Here is a 21,348-nt window from a genome sequence, read left to right as displayed (position 1 = left end):
ATTATCACCTCCTAGTATGTAATTGAATCTATCGACAGAACGGAGGGCATTGAATTCATTTGAACAAGCGGAAATAAAGGTGAATAGCTTTGAGCGTTTATCCTCATATTTTGAACAATTCATGATAAAGTGACTTTCATCTTCAATCTCATTTTGGCAGAATGGACAAAACCTTTGATCACGGGGAATTTTACGATACCTTCCAGCTTCAATGTTCAATTTATGGCTACATATTCTTATCTTTGTACATAACTAAAAGGAAATTATGCAAATAAATGCATAATTTGCATAAATGATGCAAAACGGTTCATAAATCATCTGCATTCATTGTAGGACTTTCAATCGTGTGACATTAATTTGCATAATTTATACTTAAAATGGACAAATCAGCTGTATTCCTCTTGTGATCCGTAAATGTTGTCACATGTGCAGTCCAGATGAGAAAAACTACATGGGACATCAAATATCTTTCCCAATTAAGGCCGTCAATCTTCATGATCCATTGTTATACAGCTCATTGAAATGTCACTTTTCAGACATCACTGCACCGGCAATTATGTCGTCCGAATTCAATCAATTGGCTTAGATAACCCTTTTTTGTTTATTCTCATGACTATTTCTGTCCCAAAACTGGGGCACACCAGGCCTCTAAGGGACATGGGTTTTAGAGAAAACGTAATTCTCCAAACGACGCATACTGGCACCTAGTATCTGTGCAACACATATTTTGGATATGTCACTTAAGATCATGCATAACTAAATATTAATTTTGCAAATTGATGACTAATTTGCATAAATAATGCAAAACAGTTCATAAATCGTCTGCATATACTATGTAACTTTCAATCGTGTTACCTGTGTACTAAAAGTAAACGGGAACATCGCTGATATAAAAAAATTTACAAAACTAAACGTTAATTTACATGATTCATACTAAAGATTGACAAATCATCTATATTCTCCTTTTGATCCGTAAATGTTGCCACATGTGTAATCCAGATGAAGAGTAACATCGTGGTATATCGAATATCTTTTCCAATTCAGGTCGTAAATCTGTATGACCCAATGTCATACAGTTTATTGCAACGTCACTTTTTAGATATAACTGTGCTGGCAATTCTCACGTCTGTATTCAATTAACCCTCAAACCACCGTATGGGGTCAAAACTGACCCCAGGCGTATATCAACATTTGCCATTTTGACATTTCGAGTTGAAAACAAAATTCCTTCTACGAGTTTGTATATATGTTTAATAACTTCTCACAAGTTTTTACCGAGATTGGCTCATTGTTGATATAAGTTATCCTAGAAAGTTTACACGTGGTCCAGTGGGGTCAAAACTGACCCCAGCAAAATCTGCACTTATATTCCCTATTGTTTGATACTAGTATGATAAGGGTTATTATGATCATACATGTAGTTACAAAATTTAATTTTGTAGAAAAGAGAAAAAAACATTTTTTTTAATGAACGTTGAGATTAGTGACGTTGCGACGTATTATGACGTCATTTATGTGATTTTATTGACGAAAACCAACAAATTGGGTATTTCCATATAACTCAAAGGTACACGATGAAACTTAAATAGAAATACTGTATGTTAAATCATGATATATTCAAAGACGTTATTTGTAGATGGCAACAGGAACAACGTCAAAATGACGTCATATAAATCATGTTCATATCGGGTTACACTAGCGAAATCCGCCATCTTGGTTCAGCCATCTTGAATTATCTAAAATGCATTTTTTCATCATATAACCTAATAACACAATACAAATGGACCAAAACGTTTATATTAAGATTGTTTCAGTGTGAATAAACATGGTAATGATGAGATTTGAGGTTGAAATAGCCAGTTATAGCTAATCTAATCATATCGTCCGCCATATTTGATTTTGACCGATGACGCAATCAAATATGCATAAATCATGAATATTAAATCATAAAAGTGATAGTAAATAACATTGGTTAGTGTTGATATAAGAAAATAAGTGCAGTTTACAAAAAAAGCCCTAGAATTACATTGAAAAATCCAAAATTAGCGACTTTTTCCAAATATGGCTCCCAGAAACCGGTTGCCATAGCAACATGAAAACATTGATTAGTTATGTCATTAAATTCAAATTGTTGCCAACAAAATTTTAGCAAAGGTGACCAAGTTTGGTTGTTCTAGCTTAAGACATTCAGATGCTATGTGACATCAAGTGTAGGCGCAGGCTTCAAAAGTGCCCGCTTGTCTGAATAGCGTTAGTTGCAAAAGACGATGTTCCCTATTTTTGCATAAAATATGATAATAAGCAGAAATTATTCACACCTAATCATGCGAAACTGTCCCTTATAGATTACAAACCACAAAAATAGTCACAAATAAAGCTGTATTTGTAGAAAACATTGTGGGGTCGGTTTTGACCCCATACGGTAAGATTAGTCGTAAAAAAGCTACGGTGGTTTGAGGGTTAATTGGCTTAGATAACCCCCTTTTGTTTATCCTGACCATTTCTGTCCAAAAACTGGGGCAAACCAGGGCTCTAGCGGCAAAATGGAAGCACCCATGGGGGTATAAGTTACATGACCGGCCTTGCCTCAACACCTTTAAGGCAAGTTCCAGCTGGCCCTCTCAAATCCCTAATTATCATATTATAATGACATTTAAATGAGGAAGGTGCTATCGCAATGGTGTGAACGTGTGCTGGGGTGAGGCGATAATTGCTCAGACTTCACCTCCCACTCCCCCGCCTGCTATTAGCATTACATTGAGCGCTAACTGGATACCCTGCTATGCTGCCCCCTTGGGAGCCACCACAGTTTCAATATACTTGTCTAGTAGGCAGTACTAGCAAGGAGGTTAAACTAGGTACACACTAGACCCTAGCCTGTAAAAAATACCATGCCAAATTTATTTCACATGATCAAGTTTATAAGTGGAAGAATGATGTGAAATGTGTGAAGAACAGGAATATTCTCCCATTTATGATTTAAGCAGTGTAACAATAGGTGACTGATGACTTCATGCCAGACAACATACTTGTATTGTTGTAAAACAATACACATTTATTGTCTGCCATCTGTCGAATAGTTGAGGCAGCCTAGCTTTTTTAGCCACAAAAGTGCATGCAGTTCTTGGCACATGACCCAAACCAGTCAAGTCAAAGACAACAAAAAAAACATCTAATGAAAGTCCTTCATTATAAAATGGTATTCAGATAGCTATCGGTGCCAAATTGTTGCATTTAACATGATGGTAAATGTTACTAGACTATGTTGTTCAGGGGATTACACCATCTAGGCATGAAAAGCACTAAACTGTACACAAATCTATCAAATTAAGAAATTCACAGGCTGATTTGTGATGGGTCTCCATATTATTATTCACTTCACCAACATATGATTTTAAATCTCCAATATACTAGTAAGGCACAGCAACTTAATGTTATATCATGTTTAGCCTGATTTTGAAATACCGGTAATACTAAGTTCTAGTTCCTTGTATGATATTGCTAGAAATGTAGGGTAGATATTCTTGTAAAGACCAGTACTAGCACGTTTTGTCATTATTTTATTCGTGAGTAAAGAAAACCTTGTAAATCAATGATCTTGCACCAAGATGTGTAGCGTGGGTTACTGATCCTTTGTTTCTGTAAATTATGTAAACAAACGCCGCCATGTTTTAAATCACCCGCTCGCCAAAAGTTAGTTGTATTTTTGTCTGGAAATTTCCTGTTAGTGCCGATCCTGTTGTAGTTAAATGTACCGTAATTTTCTTGTACATTCCACATTGTACATACATAAATATGTATTAGTATAGGAATTCTTTTAAATAATGTTGTATCCCCATTAATTTGTACGCTTTGATTTTTGAACAAAGACCGACGCCATTTTCCCCCACCGAGTCGCCTTTGTGGGATAGATTTTTGCCGATCAGATCGTGGGATAGATCATGCAATGTTCTGTTACTCGTAATGTAAATACTAGTAAATACTAGATACCGCTCTTAGTACACAGTAACTAAATAATGACCTCATGTATCGCATGTGTGTTGAATCATGAAAAGTTTATTTCATGCTGAAAAGAATGAATGGTCTGTTATCAGTTGAGTCCTGACAGTGTCATCGGAAGTTGCTATCATCGTAGTGTCAGTGTTTGGGACGGAAGGTGTGGGGAGGGTGGCGGCATAGTAAAACAAGTTCGCGAGATGATGAGTTCGCGAAGGTAAGGTCTCCGTGAATCTCGCGAACATTATTTTCTCGCGAATATTAATAGACTTACAGTAAACAAGAATTTACCCTTTGGCAGTGGTCAATATACCAAAAATGGGGCAATATGTTACAAACGTCTGTCAGTTTTATTACAAAAACATATAGGTGCCGTAAAAAGGATTATCCTTTGTAGGAATGATGAAAATCGTTGTACAATTATGTCATATACCATGCAATCTGTTATTCTTGTACCGGTATATTCCATTCAGTTGGGAAAGTGAGAAGTTAAGTTTTATATGGTTTCACTTTCATTCTAAAAAAATCATACTAGTGGGTTATTTTGTGATGTGCCTGGCCACATTGTTACTAATAATAACTTTATTACAAATTCATGACCGTAGGGTAATTGCAAGTATACAAGAAAATGAAAAGATGAATAATAACTAAAGGTATAGTACACAATAATGAAATAAACACAGAGCAAAATGGAAGTCGTCAATTAGTGACTACTTGAAGTAGTACTTCTTACCTAAACAGTTGCTATTGGGTTTGATTTCTTTTCTACATGCCCCTGACTATGAAGTTTGTTCTCAAAACATATGAATCCGTTAGAGTAAGGAGGTTTTATTTATATAAAACCTCCTTGGTTAGAGTCATGTTGTTTGTCTCATGTAGCCTTTCAAACTTCTGAAATAGCAAACGAAAAGCCCCCAATTAATAAAGGGCTTGAACTTGTCCGGGGAAATCCTTTTCTTCACTTTAACCAAGGACCTTGCTTTAACCAAGAATCTTTAGCCAACGCTGTCATGTTTCAAAACAAACACCAGGTATTTCTTACAATGACCTGGCCCATTCTGCTTGCCCATCAGGACGTTTCTGTCTGCACTCTATGCATAATTAAAAATAATTGCACATAATGACTTCAAGAGAGGGTGCTAAATACGATTAATCTTTTGACAGATATTCAGCTGTCAAGTTGATTGACTTTGATGGATTGGTAAGAGATAGAAAACTTACAGAATATATGTATCTAAACTTTAAAGCTTTGGGCCCCACCTTTAGCCAAGAGCTACAAAGCTGATATTGGGGACAAACAATGCGTAAGGAGTTGGTTTATATGAATGATTGCTTGGAAAACGCAATTGCTTGTTTTATATTTAGATATTCGTTAATTAAGTTATAGCAACCCCCCAAAATATGACCGAAATGAGCTAATTTTTACATTTTCATATTATTTTGGCCATATTCTTATTTTCTGGAAACTTATTCTAACAATATATGACTGTCGCTATGTCCTCCAAAAAATTCAACATTCCCAGCCTGTGGCAAAGGTGGTGCGCGAGCCATTCTTTGTAAAATCTAGCATTCTATTTCTTAATAGATTATAGAAATATTATGTAGATTTGCCACATATGCTATACATTTCTGAGATGAATGTTTTCTTGTCCAAGTGCTCTCCAAATTTCAAGCAATTCTGCCACGTCAGTCTCAAGATATCTGAGATTTCCCCGACAACAGCGTATGACCCATACAACCCAGTTACTTGGTTGGAACTTGCCTTAAAGGTGTTGAGGCGGTCTTCCGCCAGTCTGAGCGAGCAGACCGATGGTGTCTAGACGTCTGAGAACAAACAGTATTTTTGTGTCAGAAAACAACTCAGTTTTAGCGATTATAGAGATTTCTAACTTCTCATGACAACATGGTGAGAAAGAAGAGGCCAAAGCCAGCATCTGAAGAGCGGAGGTTAAGAGATCGTGAGCGGAAAACGAAGGTACGTAATACAATCAAGTAACCGAGATAGGTGAGGAAAAGGCCAGACCGATGTGCCAGAAAGGCGCGGGAGCTCGAGGAACTAAGGAGCTCAGGTAAGGTACTTGGGACATGCTTTATTAATTTCGCAGATAAGGTTATGTTTTGCACAGCATTCGTGTGTGTGTGTTTCCGTCCCCGTCCCCTTTTTGTTGATTCTCACGACTATTTCTGTCCCCAAACTGGGACACACAAAGATGCTTTGCATGATCCGTACTAAAAATGTATTGTATTGTATTGCTCTTTTGATACGTGAATGTTGTCCCATGTGTAATCCAGATGAAGAGAAACAACATGGGATATCCAATATCTTTTCCCATTCAGGTCGTCAATCTGTATGACCCAATATCATAAAGTTCGTGGAAATGTCGCTTTTCAGAATCACTGTGCCGGCAATTATCTCGTCCATATTCAATTAATTGACTTAGATAACCCCTTTTTGTTCATTCTCACAACTATTTCTGTCGCAAAACTGGGACACACCAGGCCTTAAAGAGAGACGTTAGTCTCCGAACGACGCATACCAGCACCTGTACAACACACATTTTGGATACCTCAATCAAGAACATGCAAAACTAAATGTTAATTTTACAAATGATTATCTTATTTGCATAAATAATGCAAAACAGTTCATAAGTCAGTTGCAAACATTATATGGCATTTAATCGTGTGACAAGTGTAATAAAAGAAAATAGGAACATCGCTTGATATCGAAAAATGACAAAAGGAAACGTTATTTTGCATAATTGATATTTAAGATCGGCAAATCATCTGTAGTGCTCTTCTGATCCGTAAATGTTGTTACATGTGTAATCCAGATGAGAAAAACAACGTGGGACATCGAATATCTCAAAACGACGCATACCAGAACCTGTACAAGTACTAGTACTACAACACATATTTTGGATACAACACATATTTTGGGTCAATCTGTATGACCCAATATCATACAGTTTATGGCAATGTCACTTTTCAGATATAACTGTACCGGCAATACTCACGTCTGTATTCAATTAATTGGTTTAGATAACCCCTTTTTTATCCTGACTATTTCTGTCCAAAAGTGGGGCACACCAGGCCTCCAGGGGACATTGTATTTAGAGAAAACATACATCTCCAAACGACGCATACCAGCACCTGTACAACACATATTTGAGATACGTCTATCATGAACATGCATAACTAAATGTTAATTTTACAAATGAAAATAATGCAAGAACAGTTCATAAATCATCTGCATTCATTATTGGATTTTAAATCGAGTAACATGTGTAAGGAGAGAGGACATGAACATCGCTTGATATCGAAAAATGACAAATCCAAACGTTAATTTGCATAATCCATACTAAAAATGAAGAAATCATCGGTATTCCCCTTTTGATCCGTAAATGTTGTCATATGTGTAATTCAGATGAAGAGAAACATCCCGGGATATCGAATATCTTCTCCAGTTCAGGTCGGCAATCTGTATGACCCAATCTCATACAGTTTATGGAAATCTCACTCTTCAGATAACTGTACCGGCAATTCTCACGTCCGTATTCAATTATTTGGTTTAGACATCCTGACTATTTCTGTCCCAAAACTGGGGCACACCAGGCCTCTAGGGGACATGGTATTTAAAGAAGACGTAAGTTTCCAAACGCCGCAAACCGAGGACCTGTGCAACACATATTTTGGATATGTCAATTAAGAACATGCATAACTAAATGTTAATTTTGCAAATGAATGTCTAATTTGCATAGATAATGCAAAACAGTTCATAAATCGTCTGCATATACTAAGTAACTTTCGATCGTGTTACCTGTGTACTGAAAGTAAACAGGAACATCGCTGATATAAAAAAATTACAAAACTAAACGTTAATTTTCATAATTCATACTAAAGATGGACAAATCATCTATAGTTTCCTTTTGAACCGTAAATATTGTCACATGTGAAATCCAGATGAAGAGAAATATCGTGGGATATCGAATATCTTTTCAAATTTAGGTCGTCAATCAGTATGACCCAATTTGCATAAATAATTCAAAACAGTTCATAAATCATCTGCATTCATTATAGGATTTTAAATCGTGTTACATGTGTAAGGAAGGAGAACACGAGCATCGCTTGATATCGCAAAATGACAAAATTTGACGTTAAAATTGCATAATTCATGCTAAAAATGAACAAATCATCTGTATTCCTCTTTTGATCCGTAAATATTGTCACATGTGTAATCCAGATGAAGAGAATCATTGTGGGATATCGAATATCTTCTCCAGTTCAGGTCGTCAAGCTGTATGACCCAATCATTGCCCAATGTCACAAAACACGAACATCGCTTGATATCGAAAAATGACAAAACTAGACGTTAATTTGCCAAATTCATACTGAAAATATACATTTCATGAAAAATGAACAAATCATCTATATTTTTCTTTCGATCCGTAAATGATGTCACGTGTGTAATACAGATGGAGAGATACATCGTAGGATATCAGATATCTTCTCTAATTCAGGTTGTCAAATTGTGTGACCCAATGTCATACAGTTCATGGAAATGTCACTTTTGAGATATCCCTGTACCTGTTCCCACAACCCTTGTGGTCAGCTTTGTTAAAGATCCTGAGCCTTATGTCTGCAAATTTGCATCGTCACGGGAACGCAGCTGTTTCATCATTAGGTAACAGGTTTCTGTAACTGACGGTTTACTTTGAAGTCGCGGCTGAATGTGGGTCACTGGCAGTGACCCTGCCCGTCAGTCTTTCAGACAGCAAAAAAAAAACTACTGGGGATATATTGTCACTGTTATCACGGGAAAGTCAAAATAGCAGTGACCTTACAAGCAGTTCGCTTACTCACTCATGGACAAGTTCTAAATGTTTATATACATTATTATAAAAGTTTCCTTGTTATGTTTCCTTTTAATCGTACTTTTCGATAAAGAGCCAGTGGGCTTTGCTCTGTCCGCGCCCAATTTTCTATAAATGCCATTTTGAAACATTCGGACGATTATTGGTAGCGACACATTACATGTTGCATATCATATTCGTCAGTCAGATGATACTTTATATTTCCCAGCTGCTCATATATACCTGCTCAACTTTCCTGGATATTTCTTCCATCACAGCAGAACTTGGCGGAAACTGGTATGAATAAATACAAGCTGTATACCAGCTACAGATGTCTGATCCCTCCCAGGAAATAAAGGATGGCAAAGAGATTTGCTTATACTGGCTTTCTGTTGTTGATCAGATTTTGACTTCTGTTTAAACTATTTTTGAAGCTGCTCATGTGACAACATCGTTGGAAAGGTCAACTATCAACTATAGGGAACTATTTGACACGAATCATTATATTTCATGACTCCGGCTTGCCATACATACTATATAGGAAGAGTAAGTAAGTAAGTGTGTCATATGGGTGTATTAAATCAGATAAATATTTTCTTTAAACCGTAGAAATTCTAACATCAATTTATTCAACTCTCTCAGACCACGAAGGTTCATCAAAATATTTCCTTTGTCCCAAGATACAATGCCGTCCATATTATGTTCAAATTCTCTACAGAACTGATCAACCATCTACAGTCGCCAAGAACATGAAGGAGGAAGGCCACGGTGGAGGGGGGATTCCGGACCAGCATCAGAGCCATGTGCAGCCAAATGATTGCGCTGTTACAGCCAGAGAAAAGCTGACACGATTTAGAGAATTCACACACTGACGTGCACAATCATGTTGTCCACGTTATTTGATCTAAACGAATACGTATTGTCTATACTATTGTTTATTTCAGTGTGCAACTTTTAGTGGCTGATTTTGCATGTATATCAAAGAAAATACAAGTGATTTAACTTACTGACGACAGCTCAAATCAAACCGGATGTACGAATGGTGGAAACCCTAGACGAATGTGTATGCAATTGCAACCTGCAGTAACATTTCACTCCGTCACTTACGTCCACGAAGTTACAGTGCAACTCCTTACCAAACTTGGAACGATTACTGTAAAATTAATGCTATTGTTGTGCCATAATTGTTATTTTTTGACGTCTTTGACGATTATTCGTTTGTTTAAGTGAACTGCAGCGAAGAGATAAAGTAATCAATGCTGTGTGAGCAGAGTAAGACAGTATAAAGACAAGAGATTTCAAAGGCAAGGAAGTTTAGGTCAAAAGAGCAATACAGACCTTCAGTAAGGATCGTAGTAAGCCAACATTATGAAGTCACAATCAGTCAGTTTTATAACGGTAAGCGTGCACCTTGCTAAGTGTGCGGGAATCCTTGTTTCTGTGTCATTTCTTTATCCTTGCTGTGGTCTTAAACTAAAATTAGCAACAAAAACCATCCCTCCGATCAATCACGCCAAATATTACTGACTCCAACACTTTCTAATCGAACATCACATTGAATAACAAATCTATATTAACCCTCTATTGTTGGGGATCTTGTCGTCCCTTACTTTTCGACAAGACCACAACAACATGATGCTCAGTGGACCTTGCTCGTCCTTTAGTACAGTGGGCCTTGTGTCCATTTGTGCCAACGGCAAGGTCACAACACCACCACACTAATGACATTCATCTCTTACACCTAACATTAGTGGCAAAAACCACCCCTCCGGTCAAAATGGTCACACCTAACCCAAAACTAGGAAAAAAAATAGGGAACCAACATTAGCGACAAAAACTACCCCCAATATTATCGATTACAACCCTTTCTAATCCAACATCACATTGAATAACAAATCTATATTAACCCTCTATCGTTGGGGATCTTGTCGTCCCTTACTTTTCGACAACCACCCCCAATATTATCGATTACAACCCTTTCTAATCCAACATCACATTGAATAACAAATCTGTATTAACCCTCTATCGTTGGGGATCTTGTCGTCCCTTACTTTTCGACAAGACCACAACAGCATGATGCTCAGTGGACCTTGCTCGTACGGCAAGGTCACAACACCACCACACTAATAACATTCATCTTTTACACCTAACATTAGTGGCAAAAACCACCCCTCCGGTCAAAATGGTCACACCTAACCCAAAACTAGGAAAAAAAATAGGGAACCAACATTAGCGACAAAAACCACCCCCAATATTATCGATTACAACCCTTTCTAATCCAACATCACATTGAATAACAAATCTATATTAACCCTCTATCGTTGGGGATCTTGTCGTCCCTTACTTTTCGACAAGACCACAACAACATGATGCTCAGTGGACCTTGCTCGTCCTTTAGTACAGTGGGCCTTGTGTCCATTTGTGCCAACGGCAAGGTCACAACACCACCACACTAATAACATTCATCTTTTACACCTAACATTAGTGGCAAAAACCACCCCTCCGGTCAAAATGGTCACACCTAACCCAAAACTAGGGAAAAAAAATAGGGAACCAACATTAGCGACAAAAACCACCCCCAATATTATCGATTACAACCCTTTCTAATCCAACATCACATTGAATAACAAATCTATATTAACCCTCTATCGTTGGGGATCTTGTCGTCCCTTACTTTTCGACAAGACCACAACAACATGATGCTCAGTGGACCTTGCTCGTCCTTTAGTACAGTGGGCCTTATGTCCATTTGTGCCAACGGCAAGGTCACAACACCACCACACTAATAACATTAATCTTTTACACCTAACATTAGTGGCAAAAACCACCCCTCCGGTCAAAATGGTCACACCTAACCCAAAACTAGGAAAAAAAATAGGGAACCAACATTAGCGACAAAAACCACCCCCAATATCATCGATTGCAACCCTTTCTAATCCAACATCACATTGATCTTTATTAACCCTCTATCGTTGGGGATCTTGTCGTCCCTTACTTTTCGACAAGACCACAACAACATGATGCTCAGTGGACCTTGCTCGTCCTTTAGTACAGTGGGCCTTGTGTCCATTTGTGCCAACGGCAAGGTCACAACACCACCACACTAATAACATTCATCTCTTACACCTAACATTAGTGGCAAAAACCACCCCTCCGGTCAAAATGGTCACACCTAACCCAAAACCAGAAAAAAATTAGCAAGAACACAAAAAAAGAAAACTAGCAACAAAAACACCCCTCCGGTCAAAATGGTCACACCCAACATTAGCGACAAAAAAAAACACCCCTCCTAATAAAATGGTCACATCCAACATGGCGGCCCCCATCCTTGGATGCAAAAACAGAACAGGTTTTGCTATCGCAAACCTGTAATAACCTTTGTTCCGATTGAGTTTGCTCTAAATATAGATCCATCGTTGTTGAACGTTTTTCAGTAATGTATCACCACCAGTACTCGGGACTGATCGTACAGGAAAACTGGCACACAGACATGGCGGGGGTGCATGGCAGGTCCTGCTAGGCTGGACATAGACACAAGCTTTCGTTTTCTTCACTCCAAAGTTGTCATTAAATCATTGACTATAACCCTTTCACCGATAGATGCGGATGAGCATATGCCCCCGCATCAGGTCATTTTTTTTCATGTTTGATATTCGCCCTTTACACAGCCATGTTCGTCAGCACAAAGTTTCCCTCTCCTTATCTCCTGCAATCAGAAACGATCATTTTGCGGTCGAAGTATTTCTCATTCTCAGAAGTGTATATGCCTGTTAGCTATAGAGGGTTGCGGCCATTATTGATTACAACTTCAAACTCGATATACAGGGATAGAAGCATCAGATAGTGACCTACTTACATAGATAGTGGGACAGTACGGAATATGTTTTCAAACACAGCCGGAGTGGTACCGACAAAACCTGATAATCCCAGGGTCTTTTCTTTCTTTGAAATTTGTGAATGACAAATTTCTGGTGAAATATGAAGATGAAATTCAGTACATGCAGAGACATTTTCAACATATGCATCGTGACTAAAACTCCGTAAAGACCTCCAGATTACATGTATCGATCTCGCTAGCCTGGTCGGCTGCCCATTAACCCCCATAGGGCAAGGTTTGTCGAGGCAAACGATCTGAGATCCGAAAAGGAAAATTCTCCCGACAGTTCTACCATGGATTAACATGAGCTTTGATGCTCGCATTGCTGCCATATTTCCTTAGATAAATATTAATGAGTGGGGATTCCGGCCATTCCCGTTCCTAGGATGTCATTTGTTAGGATCAGCAGGAAAAGAGAGAGAGAGAAGATTTGTGAAACGGTGAGGATTACTGATAGAAATGAAGATGTTAAAATTTTAGAGGGGATATCACCCGAACCCGAGACGTAAACCCAGCTGGGAACGTTTCTGACATGTGATCGATGCCGTAAGTCCCCTAGTCGGGCTGCAAAATCCTTTCACCAACTTCTATATACCCTCCCATATTTCTGTAAGACTGATTTTGCCTTCGTAAATTTTAATGGAACGCTTCAGAATCAGATGAAGGCGTTGGAATTTGTATTGAATATCGTTATAATTAACATACGGTATCAAAAGAATACAATGATTAGGGATAAAATTTCTTCTATTGTAATAAGTCTTTTAAAAATCAGTTGTGTGGGCCGAATATGTGAGGAACAAAATGTCTTGATATTAATCCTCATCAGACCGACACATTTTTGAAACGAATCCGGAATTAATGCTAACATGACGAAAATCATGTTTGTTGTCTTTTAACGGGGTAATTTTCCAAGCATGTCGGTGCTTTAGTACTGAATAAGATAAAGTCATGTGTCCCTTCATTTAGTGTGGAATCTCGGTAGATTGTGGTGCTCACTTCCATAATTCTGGACATGGGGAAAAAGCTGCCAGAGAAATTTACAAGCATCTCCTGTGTTGGATCTTCTCTGTCAAATATACATGTATTCGATTAATTTAAACGTACCCAATCCAAAACCAAAACGAACAATTAAAAAATGCATAACCTTCTTTCGGTTCCTTCGTTTTTAAGCAAGCTAGCCAAACGTTTTCAAGTTAGAAACGTCACTAAGTCGAAACGACATCTGGCGGATGATGAGTACAGTGCAGCAAACGTCAGCTTTCCTTTGCACTAACTCGAGGAGGTTTTATTCTTGGAGCCGTTCGCTCGCGAGTGTATGTGCATTTATATATGACTAGTTTCGTTCTAAACAAAATGCAATACTCTTGCACGTGGCAGTGAGCTCTGAAGATAGAGTCGCTGGATCACAAACGTTCTAGGCACTAAAATTGGCAATAATTAGATTAATGAATAAAATAAATACAGTTGATTTATTGAATGGATGTAACAATATGTTTTGGAAATTTATTTTGGACACACCTTTATAATTGGTCCAACCAAAATGAAATTAACAGCATTCAGTGAATATACAAATTGATATCAAAACTTCTAATCCTATTTTAACTGTCCAAGAAAAATTGACCAAATTCATTAATATGCTGATCTAATGACGTCATTGGTTAAAATTTATGATGGCGGGCACTGTAATTGACTCAGGTATAACCAGGTTCTTGTCTATCTAATCACGTCGTTGCCTTGTTTGTATTACAGACATTCAACTAACAAGAAAGAAATTGTCAGTTTCAGTCCATTTTCATTGTGCTTTAAGGCTATATGTTGTAAAGATTGATCTGTAAAATTAGGATTACCGATCCAAGATGATGGCTACCAAGAGGCGGATCACAACTGGTAGAAAAATCATGTTATTTTATAACATAGTTTTGGCGTCTTAGCAGACCTTTACATCATGTCAAACACACGTTTTCATGTGTTGCATATTTTTTATTTTCTTAAATAGCCCTTTAAAAACCTTCAGTTGGTCCCTTCCTTGTCTGAAGTCTCCCTCACCACCAGCTTTCTGGATCCTTTAAATAGTTTAAGCGAAAATCATATCAATAATTTGGTGATGGTGTGATATCACGTCATAAAGCATAACATTGTTTTCGCCATACATGTTCATTATGTTTTGCAAATGTGGTCGTCATACAATCTATATTTGCAGTGGGACGCCCCCCTCCCCCCACTCAACGTCCAAGGATGCCCCCAAAATCCCAGTCTGAATGAGGTTATAGTTATCATATGTCAAATTTACAAACCAGTGAACTTATAGAGCGGCTAGAAGACGCTCAATAACAATTAGACTAGCAATAACGAAAAGGGAAGAAAGTCTTTTTCCAAACGTATCGTCCAATAGCTTCTGCTTATCAGGGCGAATCTGCCGGCCGGGGGAAAACGTTATTTTACCAGGGGGCTGGAACACACAACACAGAGGCTATCGATTAACAGTCTTCTCTGTAGGGTCCGTGGAGGTGACCAGTCATCCTCACAGCAGCCTGACATGAGATTACTTCCCCAGAAGGCACGCAATAAGGAACGCGTCAATAATGAATGGAACTATTCCGCTCGTTTGACTCCGCCTGACCTTACCGTACATTTCCCGGACGGTCAGGACAAACATCGCGTTTTGTAAAATGCTTTTACAAACAATAGGATCGGTGTATTCATATTCTCTATTATTCTCACTAATCGTTATTGAATATTCTAAGCGCTTATGGTCGATACCGTGAAACGCGTATCGAGTATAAGGGGCATATTAGCCGATAGTTATTGGACGAATTAGACATGATGAAAGAAACTTATTGAGAACCGTGAGTGGAGAAACAGGTGAGCTGATTCAGACAGCGGGGGTTCAATGTGTTTTCGAGGCCCAGTGGCAACAGAACCTAATTCAGGGTAGCAGGTTGAATATACATTTTTAGGCACTCTTAGTACAAACTTAGGACATTGTATGTGAAGCTGAAAACTACAGCCGCAGTGTGGGTCATAATCATAGGTCCCAAACTGGTGCTCCGACCTACAGGACCAATGTGACCGCAGCCGTTAAACTCTGTCATGTAGTTTAGGATCCCGATGACAAACGCCGGAGGTTTACGTTACCGATCCCAGGTTCCAAACACCTGTCCGCGCAATCAATTTGCAAACTCGGTAAGAGCAATGCGCTACTGTACCAGTATTTTTTTTGGGGGGGGGGGGGGGGGCAATCATTAGAGGATGGGATTTCTTCAGGAATAGTATCATATCCATTCTATGCCAGCTCCGTCTAGCTTATCCGATTCATTCAGAACATTCTGCGGGGACGAGACCACGCTGGCAAACCGGAGGTAGAATTGGATGGATGCAGGCTAGTACCGGACTTACCCTGTAACTAAACTTATATATAACCTCAATCCCATCACATATGCTGAACACATTACGTTTATGTGCACAGTCCTGAAATTTGGGTCTTATAACGCTTTTGCTGCCCAGTCGTGAACAAATATTTTAAACCCTGCATTCTGCCGCGCGTCTTAAACTATTGGCCAGAATGGTTTATGTGATTTCTTCTTTATCTTACACAATGTATTTCATAGTCTATTGTCTGCTTTCTGAAAGCGTTAGTATTCCTACTGCGTGTGCAGTTTCACTTGCCCTTAGGCGAGGGGCGTGGATTTGGGAATGTTTGCGTCAATAGAATATGAAATTTGATGATATATTGTGAATGGTGCCGTTAAACTGTTTTTCAAAACATCGTCGTCACTCACAACATACGTTTGTTGATAAATGGACAATATGGACTATACTATGTTGTGTACGGAACAAAGCATCCGTTTTATCTTATATCGCGAAGGTACGAAATATTCATCAAGCAATGACCAGCTGGTGCCCAACAAAAACCCCATGCTTCACACAATGTGCTTCCTGTGTTTTGAGATGTTAATATAGCAACAGTAGAAATCAAAGGACCTTGAAAACGAAATATCTGAGCATAACAATTGATTTCCATACCTTGTGGGTTATGACTTGAATTGAGCACATGATTCATTAAGATGTGCCTAGGTGAGAGAGTGAGTGAGTGATTCAATGAATGGATGAGAATTTGTGTGAGACTAGATTATGCTGGTGTGTTTATGAGTCTGGATGAGTGAGGGTATGTATGTATTAGACTGAGAAGATAATAAGTATTCTTTTGAATCAGTATGCTGGTTTGTGGGTGGGTGATTAAGTTGGAGGTTGCAATGAGTGTCTGGGTGAGTGTACATGTCTTGATGAGTGAGTTAGCGAGTAAGTGAATCAGTGAGTGAGTAAATGAGTGTGTGAGTGGTTGTGTATTTGTGTGTTCTTATGATGAGTGTGGATAAGTAAGGGTGTGTGTGTGTGTGTGTGTGTGTGTGTGTGTGTGTACGTAAGGTGTGCGTGGGTGAGTGAGGGTGTGTGTGGCTGAGTGAGTCTGTGTGTGTGTGTGTGTGTGTGTGTGTGTGTGTGTGTGTGTGTGTGGATGAGTAAAGGTGTGTGTGGATGAGTAAATCTGTGTGTTGATGAGTAAGTGTGTTGATGAGTAAGTGTGTTCAAATGAGTGAAGAGTGTAGGTGTGTGTGAATGAGTGCGTGCGTGTGTATGTGTGTGAATGAGTGAGGGTGTGTTGATGAGTGAGGGTGTGTATGTGTGTGTTGATGAGTGAGGAAGTGCGTGGATGAGGTGTGTATGGATGAATGAGTGTGTGTGTGGATGACCGAGGGTGTCTGTGGATACGTAAGGGTGTGTGTGGAGGAGTGAGTGTGTGTGTGTGTGTGTGTGAATATGAGTGAGGTTACGTGTGGATGAGTAAGGGTGTGTGAATGATTGAGTGTGTGTGTGTGTGTGTGTGTGTGTGTGTGTGTGTGTGTGCGCGCGCGCGCGTTTGTGTGTGTGTGTGTGTATGTGTGCGGATAAGTGAGGGTTTGTGTGGATGAGGTATGTGTTAATGAGTGAGGGTGTGTGTGTGTGGATGAGTGAGTGAGGATGTGTGGGTTTGTGTGGATGAGGTATATGTGTAAATGAGTGAGGGTGTTTGTGTGAGTTTGTGCGTGTGTGTGTATGTATGTGTGCGTGTTGATAAGTGAGAGATGGTTTAACGAGCGCTCTGAAGAGTGGATGTGTGGGTAATTGAGTGAGTGAGTGTGGGTGAATGATTGATTGAGTGAGTGAGAGTGAATTAATGAATGAGTGAATAATTGAGTTAATGTTTGTATGTGGTTTTTATGAGTGAGCGGACGAGGATATCAAGTGAGATGATGCTGAATGAGTGCACGGACGAGTGTTTTGATGTGTTTGTTAGTTTTTAAAATCTATTTACTAAAGAGATTCACGTGAGATGTGTTTGTTTTAAAAAGATAGGTGAAAACCGGACCAAGACCGTGATGAAGCCAACATGCCGTAACGTTAGTTCATGTAAAACCAGGATTTTTGTAATACATTCAGTTCGATCTGATGCCAGGCGCCGGGCAGGGCGCGTGCATGGTCGCACATATATACCTGCTAAACCGGACGGCACGGCATGTACACTTTCTTCTGTGGGCCCAACATAGAAAATGCTGAACGGTTGCAAAATTTTACAATGTAGACTGATATTCAACAATGCAAACGATGTGGTAAAACAATATAAAGTTTTCCTTTAAAAGTTTATGTTTTGTAATGGACATGAATCGTTAAAAATGTCTCGCTTGTACAACACTGGGATATGTCGCAATGCATGACTGTTATATATACTATTATACCGCAGCAGGGGCATGGTAGTATGGTAGTTCACTTCCGGAAAGCCGTTCCACAGGCATATATTTGGGCATTTCCGCCGGCATCCATGGTTGTATGCCCTATTAGATCCCCATAAATGGCCATATAACATATTCTACCACGAAATTACACAAAAAGGAACTGATTTTGTTAAGAAAATGGACAAAAAGGTGACCAAAATATGGTGCCGTGTAGTGAGATTTAAACGTTAGGTACCTTTAAAAACCACGTAATCCAGTGTAGGTGATTTGTAGGTGCCTTTAGGTGAATGCACCACATACATTATGCTAATGAGTGTCATTGGCATATTTTATGCAGAAACTTTCACTCGTTTCTTCCAAATGCACCCCAGTCAGCTTTTTTAAAAAGCTTTCTTGAAGCTGACTTTGAATACAGTTTTTTTCATACCAAACTTCATAAAACTGAATAAAACTTAACAGTGCACATGTGCAATTTAGTTCTTTTTACAAACTATACTTCAACCGTTTCATCCCCACCACAATGAGGTCGTATGGCCAGCTTTTTTTAGAGGCACTTAATGTTTCGATACGAGTGAATTGAAACCAATCTGGCAGAACAATAGATCATCCTTTTTTTTCTATTATTCTGTCAATATCCTGGATTACCTTTGTACTAATGCTATATATGTTGTATTTTGTCTCTAGTCATGCTGATACCATAATATTGCAATTTGAAACTACCGTCCGCCGCACGCAGAATGACTGTGCTCTCGGACAGGTGCTAACATTTTTTCGGGAGAGAAGATTCGTCATTGGTATCTTGCCGCTAATTAGCTTTTATATAGCAGCTATTGTTCACACCTTGGCTTGAAGAGAGCTCTAAGGTCATATAAACGTGTCCAAGCAACAAAAAAAAGACAAAGCGGCCGTACCGCACACATTAAGCCTTCGGTAACAACCCGTTTGTTGAGTCGGTATATAGAACGTCACTAAAAGTCGATCCCAACCGTCATGGCAATTTGTACATTATTCCTCGGGACGTTAGCTGGATGCCGTAGAAATGGTAAATCTACTATGTCCATGTGTTTCTGCTTGTGCTAGGAGCAAACTTTGACGAAAATATCGCCCTCAGTCCACTTTCACATACAAAATACACTAGAGTGCCGTAGCCATAGGTTGCAGCAACAAAGTCGCGTTTTTGATGATTAATCACACTTAGAGTCCAGTTGCAGGTTAGCAAAAGAGATCTTTTCTTGTAAATGATTGTGTTTAGCAGAAAGCGGATGTGACGTTTGTCTTATAAGCCAGCGAACAACCATGTAGTGTGATTCTCCCACGAAGCCCTCAGACTGTGTCAATAAGGAACGGAGAGGTTTTGACGTCGCCAACTTCTAATGCATGGTTATCGACGCTTTTCAGACAGTGTTCCGAATATGTTAGTCTGTCAGGTTTGCATTGCTGGCGTTATAACTGATGTTGCATCTAGCACATATCCCTAAATACGCATGTGCTAAAAATCCCAAGTTAAATTACCCCGCGATTTCACGTGAACTAAGTTAAACGTTAAATCCAATAGAGATAATGTATGTCATATTGTCATGTCTTGAAGGCCATGTGATGAGACTAACGTTGCAGATATAGATTAAGATCAGATTCAATGTTGATTTACGCTCCCGTATTGTTACTGACATGTACAATCCACTTATTTAGGTTGAAGACCTCCTTAGCTAAGATGATGCCTTGTTTTAAAACTGTTGTTTTCTGTAAGCTTCATGATAAGAACAGGTCAGGGGTCACACAGAGATAAGTCGTTAATCTCGGATGATCGACCTGACTTTGATCCTTCACGATTGGACTTGACACAATGAGTGGAACTGGGGAATTACCATCAATGTCGCTTATCTTTCATCAATTACAGACGTGGAGCATTTATATATAGGAGCTTTCTCGCCAGCAAGCCAGTCCTTTATATCCTCTCCAATCTCCACGTTCAAAAGTATCTTCGGAGTTAAGTAAAGACATCAACAGTCGATCTTGAGGCTCGTTGTACCGTGCGACGTGGTCGGTAGTGTTTAGCTGGCGGCGTTTCACAATCGCATTAATACGTAGTGAAGATCCGCATGACTCTCTGTACCTGATTGTTTTGTTTCGTGTTTCTAGTTCTGTCTGTGCATGTCTACACAACATGAATCATCTTCAGAGTCCCCATATGCAGAGGGACCATGTGGTATATACCTTCCTCCGTGGAATTATCGTATTTTCTCATTGATTATGCACATCAGGCTTTCATTTGCATCATTGATGTCTAACGATATTCTTTTTCTCAGTTACATATGTCACATATTTCATGCTCCTATCATTGAAAGTGGCTGAAGTGTAAAATCTTCTAATTAACCATGCATCCACTGATTTACATATTAAGCATTTTTCATGTGGATTATAAAGATTGGGACGATCTATCAACCCCTCCTTGACTTATTCTCTTTCAAAGTCTTGATCGAAATCGGCCCTTGCAGTTGATAGCAGCCCAAATCTAGACCACTTACTCTGTACCATAAGAGCTACCAACCAGTGTAAAAGCATGACAATAACATGTCCAGAACACGAGATATCACAACCGGAAGTTCATCTGCAGAACTTTGGAAAACTAGTAATAGGAGGCTTATTACGAAGTTAACCCTCGTTTTTCAGACAGCTTCTTGAGCTATGCTGGGACCAAACACACACACATACACGCACACACAAACAAACGCACAGACACATACACACACACACACAAACACACACACACACACTCACACACACACCATACACACACACACACACACACACACACACACAAACACAAACACAAACGCACACACATATTTAGACCATT

General features: G+C 39.1%; 1 long non-coding RNA gene across 1 annotated transcript; it reads left to right on the top strand.

The window, feature by feature from the left end:
• The first annotated feature begins 5,785 nt into the window (after positions 1–5,785).
• LOC136423516 (uncharacterized) lies at positions 5,786–10,275 on the top strand. The gene is made up of 2 exons (XR_010753749.1): positions 5,786–5,971; positions 9,565–10,275. It is a non-coding gene; the product is annotated as an uncharacterized lncRNA (long non-coding RNA).
• Positions 10,276–21,348: the final 11,073 nt, after the last annotated feature.

The sequence above is a fragment of the Branchiostoma lanceolatum genome, chromosome 17 (assembly GCF_035083965.1).
Source record: "Branchiostoma lanceolatum isolate klBraLanc5 chromosome 17, klBraLanc5.hap2, whole genome shotgun sequence".
Lineage (NCBI taxonomy): Eukaryota > Metazoa > Chordata > Leptocardii > Amphioxiformes > Branchiostomatidae > Branchiostoma > Branchiostoma lanceolatum.
Note: the sequence above shows the minus strand (reverse complement) of the source record. Positions and strands in the feature narration are given on the sequence as shown.